The 13,471-nt window shown below is 37.8% G+C and overlaps 1 long non-coding RNA gene across 1 annotated transcript; it reads right to left on the bottom strand.

The window, feature by feature from the left end:
* Positions 1–6,870: 6,870 nt before the first annotated feature.
* Positions 6,871–9,027, bottom strand: LOC138319439 (uncharacterized). Its single transcript, XR_011208016.1, has 2 exons — positions 8,812–9,027; positions 6,871–7,901 (listed from the first exon to the last, which is right to left on the bottom strand). It is a non-coding gene; the product is annotated as an uncharacterized lncRNA (long non-coding RNA).
* Positions 9,028–13,471: the final 4,444 nt, after the last annotated feature.

Genomic DNA, 13,471 nt, shown 5'->3' with positions numbered 1-13,471 from the left:
TCCACACTGCCTCCACTTTTTCCATATAAGGAAATGTGGACGCCCGAGGGGTATATAAGGCGGAGCGATTACTGTGATTTTTAACGTCTCCTCCCGGCATCGGATACGTATTCTTGCGCCATTTTGGTTCATTAGTAGCTAGGCCTACAGGAGTTATCTCCCTTATATCGATTATAGGAAAGTTGGCATAACTTATAATAGAAATCGTCTATTGTTCAATAGGGAATTATTACAAGATATTTAGAGCCTAATCTTGTAATAGAGGAATTGATGACTTGATCAATTCCCATAAATAGTTTGTACTTAGGATAATACAAGAGTCTAGTGTACTCTTGTATTTATATTGCAAGATATAGTTAATCTTGTAATAGTGAAATTGATTATTACTTGATCAATTTCTATAAACTATTCTTAAATTCTATAATATTTGTATAGGATAATACAAGAGTCTAGTGTACTCTTGTATTTCTATTACAAGATATAGTTAATCTTGTAATAGGGAAATTGATTGTTACTTGATCAATTTCTATAAATAGTTGTATTTATTACAAACACAGTGGTTTAAAAGCCTTGAGTATTTCTATTGCAAGATGTTTGGAATTGTGAATCTTGTAATAGGGAAATTGATGCATTGCTCAATTTCCATAAATATTTGTAGATAATTACATGTGTTAATACAAGAGACTAGGGTTCTCTTGTATATCTATTACAAGATATTTGGGTTGAAATCTTGTAATAGAGAAATCGATGCATATTGATCAATGTCTATAAACTACTAACTAAATCTACTGAGTAACTATTATCTTTATTCTGTTGTCGCGATTGTTGCTATTGCATCTTAGTTATCACTTTGTTGTTTCTTTATAAAAAGACAAGTCATATATTATAACAGGGAGTTTAACTATCAACTTAGATAATTGTACATTTGTACTCGCTACCATTTATAACTTCTATATTCTGGCATAATCTCTAATTGTACAGTAATTAGAGTGATAGAGAGTGTGATTACACATTGTGACTCTGTATCTGCAGAACCAGAATTATATGTATGAACTTGTATTGAGGCGTTGAGTTATTCTTTCCAATAATTGGCTAATCAGATGATCTGTGATCACAACCCAGTATTTTAGACTTGAGTGAGAAACCCTCAAGTAGAGACGAGGAAGCAGTTCGTTTCATTGGTGGCAGCGGTGGGATACCAAATATTAGCCAGTTAAAGAAGTTTACTTGACCAATCACAATGGCCAGTATTGACATCCATTCGAACGAAGATGAGCTCAGGGGACAAGACCTTGAGGGAGATGAACCAATGGCCACATCCGATGCCGGGAAGACACAGTTCCCACGGACGCAATACAGATGTAGTTCACCTACTGCTGGTGACGTACAATTGAGGTTACCTTCTGTGGATTCTATGTTGGACAACATGCAGAGATCAACAGGATCACACATGCAGGAAAATGCATTGGTGAGGGAAATTGGAAATCTTCGTGGACGCATACATGCATTAGAAGAAATGCTAGATGCTACGACAGCTTCTGTGAGGGTTCGGTCATCAAGCACCGGTGAAGGTGAAGAATCTGGTGATCGACGCTCTGAAATCCGTGAGGGAATGCAGAGGGCTAATCGACTTTCTTCATATCGAGAAGCCGATCCATCTGTCCGGTTATTCACCTCGGATCAAGATATAGGACTAATTCCTAGTGAGATCCATTGTGTTTGGCAGGTGTCCACACGGGCGGATTGCTGATGGTTGCGGGGCTGGGTGTCGCGCGCATGACAGTACTGTTATTCGGGATTCACCGGTTGATCCGGATCCCATTTTGCCCAGCAGAAATGTTGTACGTAACCAATCTCACAGTGAGCTTGACGTAATGACCAGTAAGAGTATAGGAAACCGGCCTCTTATGATGGTAAAGACAATTGGGAAGACTATTTGGTTCAATTTGAACTTCTCTCTGAAATGAATAGTTGGGACGACAAAAGCAAAGCCTTGGAATTGGCAATTGCTTTAAGAGGTGCTGCTCAAGGTGTCTTAAGTGACTTGGAAGTTACAAAACGCAGGGATTACAGCAGTTTAGTCGCAGCCTTGACAGCAAGATTTCAGCCTGAAAGTATGTCAGCCATGTACAAGACACAATTAAAAGGAAAATTAAGGAAGAAAGATCAACCGCTTCCTGAGCTGGCACATGAGATTAGAAGACTAGTCAAACTAGGATACCCATCTGCAAACCAAGAGACTAGACAACAGATAAGCATGGACTGCTTTGTAGATGCCCTGAATGACACCGATATGGAATGGTCTGTACATTCAAGCAATGTGCAGACCATCGAAGATGCTGTGCGGATTGCACTATCCCTTGAAACATTCAGGGTTGGGAGACGAAAACGAGCAACATGCAGCATCCGTCACATTCAGGAAGAAGACGAATATTCCATCGATAGAATCGTAGAGAAAATAGCAGAGAGAATAGATGAATTGCAGATCCATGGGACCCCAGCTACTCTAAGGTCACTTCAGGAAGGAACGAAGTCGACAAGATTATGTTTCTTTTGTGGCATACCAGGACACAAGAGGAACAAATGCCGGAAACGGCTGCAACATAAAAGTAATGTTGGTAAAGCAGATGAGTGAATTAAAGAGTGTCATAAAGAGCTTGAGAAGAATAACGCGAACAACATGAATCCAGTCGTATTGAGTTTAATACAGCTCGGAATTGATATTTTAGTAAACAAACATAATATCTCAGGACATAAGATGATTCTTGTCTTACGACAGACAAATGAGAAGGATTCTGGGAAGTTTTGTTATATGTCCTGAGTATATGGTTGATAGAAATTCATAGTGTAGCCCAGTTAAAAAGATCAAACGACTATTGCTGTCTGAGAGAGAGAAAAATAGTGTATGTCTATTAGTGAGTCCGTGTCCGACCGGGACGCGTTAGAGGAACCGATGTTAACCCAGATGGTGTGGGTGTCTTTCTTATTTGGTCATGTGACGACGAAGATAATTTTATTTAGTTGGTATGAGGAATGACCTATGTGGGTTGATTCCAGCTTCATTACTGTCTGGAACAGTTGCCTTGTGCACGAGGTAGAGACTGGTTGAAACTCTTGGCTACACATATCCTTAGTTTTACATATCCTGGATCCTTGTTACTGGCGAAGCTATCCCGGCCAGATAGATGAACCGAGACTATCAGCCCGAGTCCATGGCGAGCCACCTGGATGGATCGGAAGAGGATCACGACAACCATGCGTAGGATGTGGACGAACTCGAGGAGCTTGAAGAAAGAAGACATTTTTAGTTAAAATCTTACAGTTTGGATAGGGATAACGTTCTATATAATGTAAAGTTTAATGGAAAAGTAGAGAATAATATAATGCACAAAGCTGTTTAAGATTAAATTCATTGGAGGTTTTGGTAAGTTTCAAACCTTGGTAGAAAATAAGGTATAGTTCTGACAATGCCTTGTAGCGTATGTTTTATGATATTGTTGTTTTTTAAAAGTCGGCAAGAACTGGGACTCTTGTGACAACTTACGCTTTATATGTTGAGGGCGAAAGTTATGCCAAGTTCTTTTTGTCTTATTAAAGCGCTGCAAGTATTTTATAACACGTCTCATCTGGATAGAGCTATACGGGTTCACGTGATAGCTGTTTGTTGTATGTATGGGTCTCGAAAATCTTGACAGTGAGCGAAAGACACTTACTTTGAAATGCTACGTGTTTATAGTATAAGAGTCTAGGATATTGATGTACATCGAACGTGTATGTGCTAATGGTTGTCTGACAAGTATAAGTGAAGTGTTTGTTGAATTATATGAATTCACATATAATTTATAGCTGTAGTATGCACACTTGATACTTAGTTGACGAGGACGTCAACGGTTTGAAAGTTGGGGGTAATGTAACGAATGTTCATTTGAGATCAGCTGACTCACGATCAGCTGTTGTGTGTTTATGTTACTGAACTGTACCCCTGGTGTGTTTACATGGAATAAACGTGTAAAAACGGTTGAATTGTATATTATTAGCAGTACATGGCAAATGGCAATGTTTTTATCTAACTGACCATGCTATCAGATGGTAAATGTATGTGATAATAGATTGTATGTGAAATAGTTTGTTGGCAAGTAGTGTGTCACTGGCAACGATAGCCGCCATATTGGATCGTGACTAAGCAGGCGGTCAGAATTTGAATTAGGTATTTTGTCTATGTAAGCTCCATGATCAATCTTATGATTTAATTCAGTGATCGTTAAGACAATAACAATACTATTCATCAAAATGTATGTGTTTAATACGTACTTGTGGCGTACAACGGTCGATTTCAAAACATATTCGGTCCAAGCAGTTGTACTGCTTTCACGGTGAAACTGTTGACGCTGACGTTCCGGCTGGTTTTTGTGTACATTTTTAAATACGGCTCGGAAACGGAATCAGATATTTGTAACTATATTTTGTGTATTCACAGAACATTTTTCAGTCAATAAACAGTTGGTTTACGCTATGTATAACATTTTCTTTGTGCTTTCATTTTTGGCACTATATTGTGACGTCGGCAATGTACGACTGCTATTGTTGTAAACAGTCTGGAGGGCCTCCACTTTGCCTCCACACTGCCTCCACTTTTTCCATATAAGGAAATGTGGACGCCCGAGGGGTATATAAGGCGGAGCGATTACTGTGATTTTTAACGTCTCCTCCCGGCATCGGATACGTATTCTTGCGCCATTTTGGTTCATTAGTAGCTAGGCCTACAGGAGTTATCTCCCTTATATCGATTATAGGAAAGTTGGCATAACTTATAATAGAAATCGTCTATTGTTCAATAGGGAATTATTACAAGATATTTAGAGCCTAATCTTGTAATAGAGGAATTGATGACTTGATCAATTCCCATAAATAGTTTGTACTTAGGATAATACAAGAGTCTAGTGTACTCTTGTATTTATATTGCAAGATATAGTTAATCTTGTAATAGTGAAATTGATTATTACTTGATCAATTTCTATAAACTATTCTTAAATTCTATAATATTTGTATAGGATAATACAAGAGTCTAGTGTACTCTTGTATTTCTATTACAAGATATAGTTTAATCTTGTAATAGGGAAATTGATTGTTACTTGATCAATTTCTATAAATAGTTGTATTTATTACAAACACAGTGGTTTAAAAGCCTTGAGTATTTCTATTGCAAAGATATTTGGAATTGTGAATCTTGTAATAGGGAAATTGATGCATTGCTCAATTTCCATAAATATTTGTAGATAATTACATGTGTTAATACAAGAGACTAGGGTTCTCTTGTATATCTATTACAAGATATTTGGGTTGAAATCTTGTAATAGAGAAATCGATGCATATTGATCAATGTCTATAAACTACTAACTAAATCTACTGAGTAACTATTATCTTTATTCTGTTGTCGCGATTGTTGCTATTGCATCTTAGTTATCACTTTGTTGTTTCTTTATAAAAAGACAAGTCATATATTATAACAGGGAGTTTAACTATCAACTTAGATAATTGTACATTTGTACTCGCTACCATTTATAACTTCTATATTCTGGCATAATCTCTAATTGTACAGTAATTAGAGTGATAGAGAGTGTGATTACACATTGTGACTCTGTATCTGCAGAACCAGAATTATATGTATGAACTTGTATTGAGGCGTTGAGTTATTCTTTCCAATAATTGGCTAATCAGATGATCTGTGATCACAACCCAGTATTTTAGACTTGAGTGAGAAACCCTCAAGTAGAGACGAGGAAGCAGTTCGTTTCATTGGTGGCAGCGGTGGGATACCAAATATTAGCCAGTTAAAGAAGTTTACTTGACCAATCACAATGGCCAGTATTGACATTCATTCGAACGAAGATGAGCTCAGGGGACAAGACCTTGAGGGAGATGAACCAATGGCCACATCCGATGCCGGGAAGACACAGTTCCCACGGACGCAATACAGATGCAGTTCACCTACTGCTGGTGACGTACAATTGAGGTTACCTTCTGTGGATTCTATGTTGGACAACATGCAGAGATCAACAGGATCACACATGCAGGAAAATGCATTGGCGAGGGAAATTGGAAATCTTCGTGGACGCATACATGCATTAGAAGAAATGCTAGATGCTACGACAGCTTCTGTGAGGGTTCGGTCATCAAGCACCGGTGAAGGTGAAGAATCTGGTGATCGACGCTCTGAAATCCGTGAGGGAATGCAGAGGGCTAATCGACTTTCTTCATATCGAGAAGCCGATCCATCTGTCCGGTTATTCACCTCGGATCAAGATATAGGACTAATTCCTAGTGAGATCCATTGTGTTGGCAGGTGTCCACACGGGCGGATTGCTGATGGTTGCGGGGCTGGGTGTCGCGCGCATGACAGTACTGTTATTCGGGATTCACCGGTTGATCCGGATCCCATTTTGCCCAGCAGAAATGTTGTACGTAACCAATCTCACAGTGAGCTTGACGTAATGACCAGTAAAAAGTATAGGAAACCGGCCTCTTATGATGGTAAAGACAATTGGGAAGACTATTTGGTTCAATTTGAACTTCTCTCTGAAATGAATAGTTGGGACGACAAAAGCAAAGCCTTGGAATTGGCAATTGCTTTAAGAGGTGCTGCTCAAGGTGTCTTAAGTGACTTGGAAGTTACAAAACGCAAGGATTACAGCAGTTTAGTCGCAGCCTTGACAGCAAGATTTCAGCCTGAAAATATGTCAGCCATGTACAAGACACAATTAAAAGGAAAATTAAGGAAGAAAGATCAACCGCTTCCTGAGCTGGCACATGAGATTAGAAGACTAGTCAGACTAGGATACCCATCTGCAAACCAAGAGACTAGACAACAGATAAGCATTGACTGCTTTATAGATGCCCTGAATGACACCGAGATGGAATGGTCTGTACATTCAAGCAATGTGCAGACCATCGAAGATGCTGTGCGGATTGCACTATCCCTTGAAACATTCAGGGTTGGGAGACGAAAACGAGCAACATGCAGCATCCGTCACATTCAGGAAGAAGACGAATATTCCATCGATAGAATCGTAGAGAAAATAGCAGAGAGAATAGATGAATTGCAGATCCATGGGACCCCAGCTACTCTAAGGTCACTTCAGGAAGGAACGAAGTCGACAAGATTATGTTTCTTTTGTGGCATACCAGGACACAAGAGGAACAAATGCCGGAAACGTCTGCAACATAAAAGTAATGTTGGTAAAGCAGATGAGTGAATTAAAGGTTGTCATAAAGAGCTTGAGAAGAATAACGCGAACAACATGAATCCAGTCATATTGAGTTTAATACAGCTCGGAATTGATATTTTAGTAAACAAACATAATATCTCAGGACATAAGATGATTCTTGTCTTACGACAGACAAATGAGAAGGATTCTGGGAAGTTTTGTTATATGTCCTGAGTATATGGTTGATAGAAATTCATAGTGTAGCCCAGTTAAAAAGATCAAACGACTATTGCTGTCTGAGAGAGAGAAAAATAGTGTATGTCTATTAGTGAGTCCGTGTCCGACCGGGACACGTTAGAGGAACCGATGTTAACCCAGATGGGTGGGTGTCTTTCTTATTTGGTCATGTGACGACGAAGATAATTTTATTTAGTTGGTATGAGGAATGACCTATGTGGGTTGATTCCAGCTTCATTACTGTCTGGGACAGTTGCCTTGTGCACGAGGTAGAGACTGGTTGAAACTCTTGGCTACACATATCCTTAGTTTTACATATCCTGGATCCTTGTTCTGGCGAAGCTATCCCGGCCAGATAGATGAACCGAGACTATCAGCCCGAGTCCATGGCGAGCCACCTTGGATGGATCGGAAGAGGATCACGACAACCATGCGTAGGATGTGGACGAACTCGAGGAGCTTGAAGAAAGAAGACATTTTTAGTTAAAATCTTACAGTTTGGATAGGGATAACATTCTTTATAATGTAAAGTTTAATGGAAAAGTAGAGTAATATAATGCAACTGTTAAGATTAAATTCATTGGAGGTATTGGTAAGTTCAAACCGTGGTAAAATAAGGATTGTTTGACAATGCTTGTACTATGTTTATGATATTGTGGTTTTAAAAGTCGGCAAGAACTGGACATGTGACAACTTACCTTTATTGTTGGGGTGAAGTTGAAGTTCTTTGTCTTATTAAGTAGAAGGATGTATTAATCCTCGGATAGAGCTATACGAGTTCACGTTAGCTGTATGTGTATGTTTGGATCAGAAATGACAGTAGGAAACATTATTGTAATCTACGTTTATGTATAAGATGGTTGCTCAGTATCAGGAAGTGTTTTTGAATTTGATAAATTCACATTCGTTATTTATAGCGTTAATACTTAGTTGACGAGGACGTCAACGTTTTGAAAGTTGGGGGTAATGTAACGAATGTTCATTTGAGATCAGCTGACTCACGATCAGCTGTTGTGTGTTTATGTTACTGAATTGTACCCCTGGTGTGTTTACATGGAATAAACGTGTAATAACGGTTGAATTGTATATTATTAGCAGTACATGGCAAATGGCAATGTTTTTATCTAACTGACTATGCTATCAGATGGTAAATGTATGTGATAATAGATTGTATGTGAAATAGTTTGTTGGCAAGTAGTGTGTCACTGGCTACGATAACCGCCATATTGGATCGTGACTAAGCAGGCGGTCAGAATTTGAATTAGGTATTTTGTCTATGTAAGCTCCATGATCAATCTTATGATTTAATTCAGTGATCGTTAAGACAATAACAATACTATTCATCAAAATGTATGTGTTTAATACGTACTTGTGGCGTACAACGGTCGATTTCAAGACATATTCGGTCCAAGCAGTTGTACTGCTTTCACGGTGAAACTGTTGACGCTGACGTTCCGGCTGGTTTTTGTGTACATTTTTAAATACGGCTCGGAAACGGAATCAGATATTTGTAACTATATTTTGTGTATTCACAGAACATTTTTCAGTCAATAAACAGTTGGTTTACGCTATGTATAACATTTTCTTTGTGCTTTCGTTTTTGGCACTATATTGTGACGTCGGCAATGTACGACTGCTATTGTTGTAAACAGTCTGGAGGGCCTCCACTTTGCCTCCACACTGCCTCCACTTTTTCCATATAAGGAAATGTGGACGCCCGAGGGGTATATAAGGCGGAGCGATTACTGTGATTTTTAACGTCTCCTCCCGGCATCGGATACGTATTCTTGCGCCATTTTGGTTCATTAGTAGCTAGGCCTACAGGAGTTATCTCCCTTATATCGATTATAGGAAAGTTGGCATAACTTATAATAGAAATCGTCTATTGTTCAATAGGGAATTATTACAAGATATTTAGAGCCTAATCTTGTAATAGAGGAATTGATGACTTGATCAATTCCCATAAATAGTTTGTACTTAGGATAATACAAGAGTCTAGTGTACTCTTGTATTTCTATTGCAAGATATAGTTAATCTTGTAATAGTGAAATTGATTATTACTTGATCAATTTCTATAAACTATTCTTAAATTCTATAATATTTGTATAGGATAATACAAGAGTCTAGTGTACTCTTGTATTTCTATTACAAGATATAGTTAATCTTGTAATAGGGAAATTGATTGTTACTTGATCAATTTCTATAAATAGTTGTATTTATTACAAACACAGTGGTTTAAAAGCCTTGAGTATTTCTATACAAGATGTTTGGAATTGTGAATCTTGTAATAGGGAAATTGATGCATTGCTCAATTTCCATAAATATTTGTAGATAATTACATGTGTTAATACAAGAGACTAGGGTTCTCTTGTATATCTATTACAAGATATTTGGGTTGAATTCTTGTAATAGAGAAATTGATGCATATTGATCAATTTCTATAAACTACTAACTAAATCTACTGAGTAACTATTATCTTTATTCTGTTGTCGCGATTGTTGCTATTGCATCTTAGTTATCACTTTGTTGTTTCTTTATAAAAAGACAAGTCATATATTATAACAGGGAGTTTAACTATCAACTTAGATAATTGTACATTTGTACTCGCTACCATTTATAACTTCTATATTCTGGCATAATCTCTAATTGTACAGTAATTAGAGTGATAGAGAGTGTGATTACACATTGTGACTCTGTATCTGCAGAACCAGAATTATATGTATGAACTTGTATTGAGGCGTTGAGTTATTCTTTCCAATAATTGGCTAATCAGATGATCTGTGATCACAACCCAGTATTTTAGACTTGAGTGAGAAACCCTCAAGTAGAGACGAGGAAGCAGTTCGTTTCAGTATTTTAATAAAAAAATATGTGTGTTGTTTCAAGTTTCGGTTCGGACGGTTGGTAACGATATAAAATGCAGGACACAAAATCCTCCCTAAGAAGAATTTAAGTGGAATTTGCTTTTCTCTTGTATTGTATTTCTTTCTCATATATCAAACATATGTGGCACATTACATAGAAATAAAATGAAAGTTCACTCGTATTGGTAATCCAATATGTAGACACCGAATTAGTTGTCCGTAGATGGCGATCCACCTTATAAAAGTTCCGAATTTGAATAATGTTCACACACAGTTCACTATCTGGTAATCCAAGAAATATCCGTAGTGACCGCCTTGAAGGTTGGGAATCCAACTTATGTTCATAAATCAGGCATGGGTTTTTGTAATAAAATGACCATTGTCCGATAGGTAAACCCGGATGTAATCAAGATCAATAGCATAAAGATATTATCACAATTAAACGACTTGACAATATATCGACAGTTTGATATGAAAATGAAATATATCTACTTAAGCTTATCAATGACACCATTGCCTCAAGGAAGTTTATAAACACTTTGACATGTGAATACTATATGTAATTGGTGGTAACTCCACAAAAATAAGACCACAATGCCTTAGGGTAGATTTTAAACTTGTCAACACATCTATAGGTAAAATATACAATTATATAACAACAAAGAACATCCCAAATTTCTCTATGACAGTATCAAATAAACGATGCAGCTGTTGATTAACAATTTGTTTATACCACGCGTGGTATAAACTCTGTACGCATTCTGATTGGCTGATACGGTGAACTTTGACCGAACTACGTCTTTCTGATTGTTGTTTCATCATTTGTCAACGTCATCAATAATCGAGTGACGTCATCTTATGCTGTGATCGCCGCTTGACGCCAAAACTGCTGTTGGATAGCGTACTTATCCTCGTCGTATTTCTATCGGCTAAAAGCGCATTTAATTGTGGTAGAAACAGGTCACACGACCAGTGGTTGTTGGATATGGAATTTATTCCACACTCGTAAGTTATTTTTTAAAAGCTACAAAAGACACTCGCTAAAGCTCGTGTTTTTTGTAACTTTTAAAAAATAACTCACTCGTGTGGAATAAATTCCATATCCAACAGCCACTCGTTGTGTAACCTCTATTTACACAAGGGTTAGTACAATTCAAAATGACTGTTACAAAGTGTTTTGTCCATACAATTTTTAATTGTGATGAAAATTATGACATTTATCGATTTTTTAGGGAAAAAAGCTGAAAATTTCATTGTTTTCTCGCCATTTCACAAACATGAGAAGACGTAACGTCATTATTATACTTTTATCGTATTCAGCATGTTTCAATCATATGAAAAATGTGTTTTATTTGCCTCTGGTTGTTGTCTGGTTCTATATCTATGCGCGTATATGCGAATGTGTCATTTTGGCCATTTTTGATAACTGAAATCCAAGATGGCCGCCATATGACCCCCATGGGACATAAATTGTCAATGGCAACAAGCATAAAATGAAACTAGACATCATACCGGTCCTAAAAAACCATGTTTCGAAAAACTGCCAGAGGGGTACATGGGAACCTATTTCTCCTCCCCCACTATTATGAGTATAGGGCGAATGTAGTATAACGATGCCTTGATATAATTTTTTTCGCCTTCGAATTCCACTGACACGCTCTTTTTTGTAGCGTTACTAGGCCATAGTTATGGAATTTAATTGTCCTTTTAGCAATTAGCCCGAGATACGCTTGCCCTGACACCAGACTTAGACATTATGACAGATAGATGTCTGGTGTCTGGTGTCTAAGTCTGGTGTCAGGGTCAGAGTATCTCGGGCTACTATCTGTCATAATGTCTAAATCTGGTGTCAAGACCAGAGTATCTGGGGCTATACCAGACATCTATCTGTCATAATGTTTATGTCTGGTGCCAGAGCCAGAGTATCTCGGGCTATACCAGACATCTATCTGTCATAATGTTTATGTCTGGTGCCAGAGCCAGAGTATCTCGGGCTATACCAGACATCTATCTGTCATAATGTTTATGTCTGGTGCCAGAGCCAGAGTATCTCGGGCTATACCAGACATCTATCTGTCATAATGTCTAAGTCTGGTGCCAGAGCCAGAGTATCTCGGGCTATACCAGACATCTATCTGTCATAATGTTTATGTCTGGTGCCAGAGCCAGAGTATCTCGGGCTATACCAGACATCTATCTGTCATAATGTCTAAGTCTGGTGCCAGAGCCAGAGTATCTCGGGCTATACCAGACATCTATCTGTCATAATGTCTAAGTCTGGTGCCAGAGCCAGAGTATCTCGGGCTATACCAGACATCTATCTGTCATAATGTCTAAGTCTGGTGCCAGAGCCAGAGTATCTCGGGCTATACCAGACATCTATCTGTCATAATGTTTATGTCTGGTGCCAGAGCCAGAGTAGCTCGGGCTATACCAGACATCTATCTGTCATAATGTCTAAGTCTGGTGCCAGAGCCAGAGTATCTCGGGCTATACCAGACATCTATCTGTCATAATGTCTAAATCTGGTGTCAGGACAAGTATCTCGGGCTATGTAGCAATATGATATCAAATTATAACTAATTTGAAATCATATATGAGTACGGGGCGAATGTAGTATAACGATGCCTTGATATAATGAAAATTTCATTTAAAGATTTAATTTAAAGTAAGCTATATATAATATATAATTTGATAATATGATTGACCAATGTAAATCAATCTTCAGGACATATTTCAGAGATGTAAATGGCTAAGTCATGTATCTGTCCGGAGGCCATAATATATGTATCAGAACAGTACATGGCAGTTTTGTCAGTCTTACATGTCCATTTCCGATATCAAATTATAACTAATATGAAATCATATATGAGTATAGGGCGAATGTAGCGTCACTAGGCCATAGTTATGAAAATTTAATTTAGGTTAAGTCATGGTCATTGCGCATATGCACATACATATTTTTATAATATATCTTCAGCCAGTTGATTCAGGAACATCGTCTTAAAATCCAAATATGAAGTTATTTCATATCTAGGAAGTACTTATTCAATCATTGCCTGACATCACTTTGGAATCGTGATTCATTCCTGCTTCCTGGTATCTGATATATAAGATACTCGGGATATTCTACACCACACACACTTCACACATTCCACAGGACAA

The sequence above is a fragment of the Argopecten irradians genome, chromosome 3 (genome assembly GCF_041381155.1).
Source record: "Argopecten irradians isolate NY chromosome 3, Ai_NY, whole genome shotgun sequence".
Classification (NCBI taxonomy): domain Eukaryota; kingdom Metazoa; phylum Mollusca; class Bivalvia; order Pectinida; family Pectinidae; genus Argopecten; species Argopecten irradians.
This window is presented reverse-complemented; position numbering and strand designations above follow the sequence as displayed.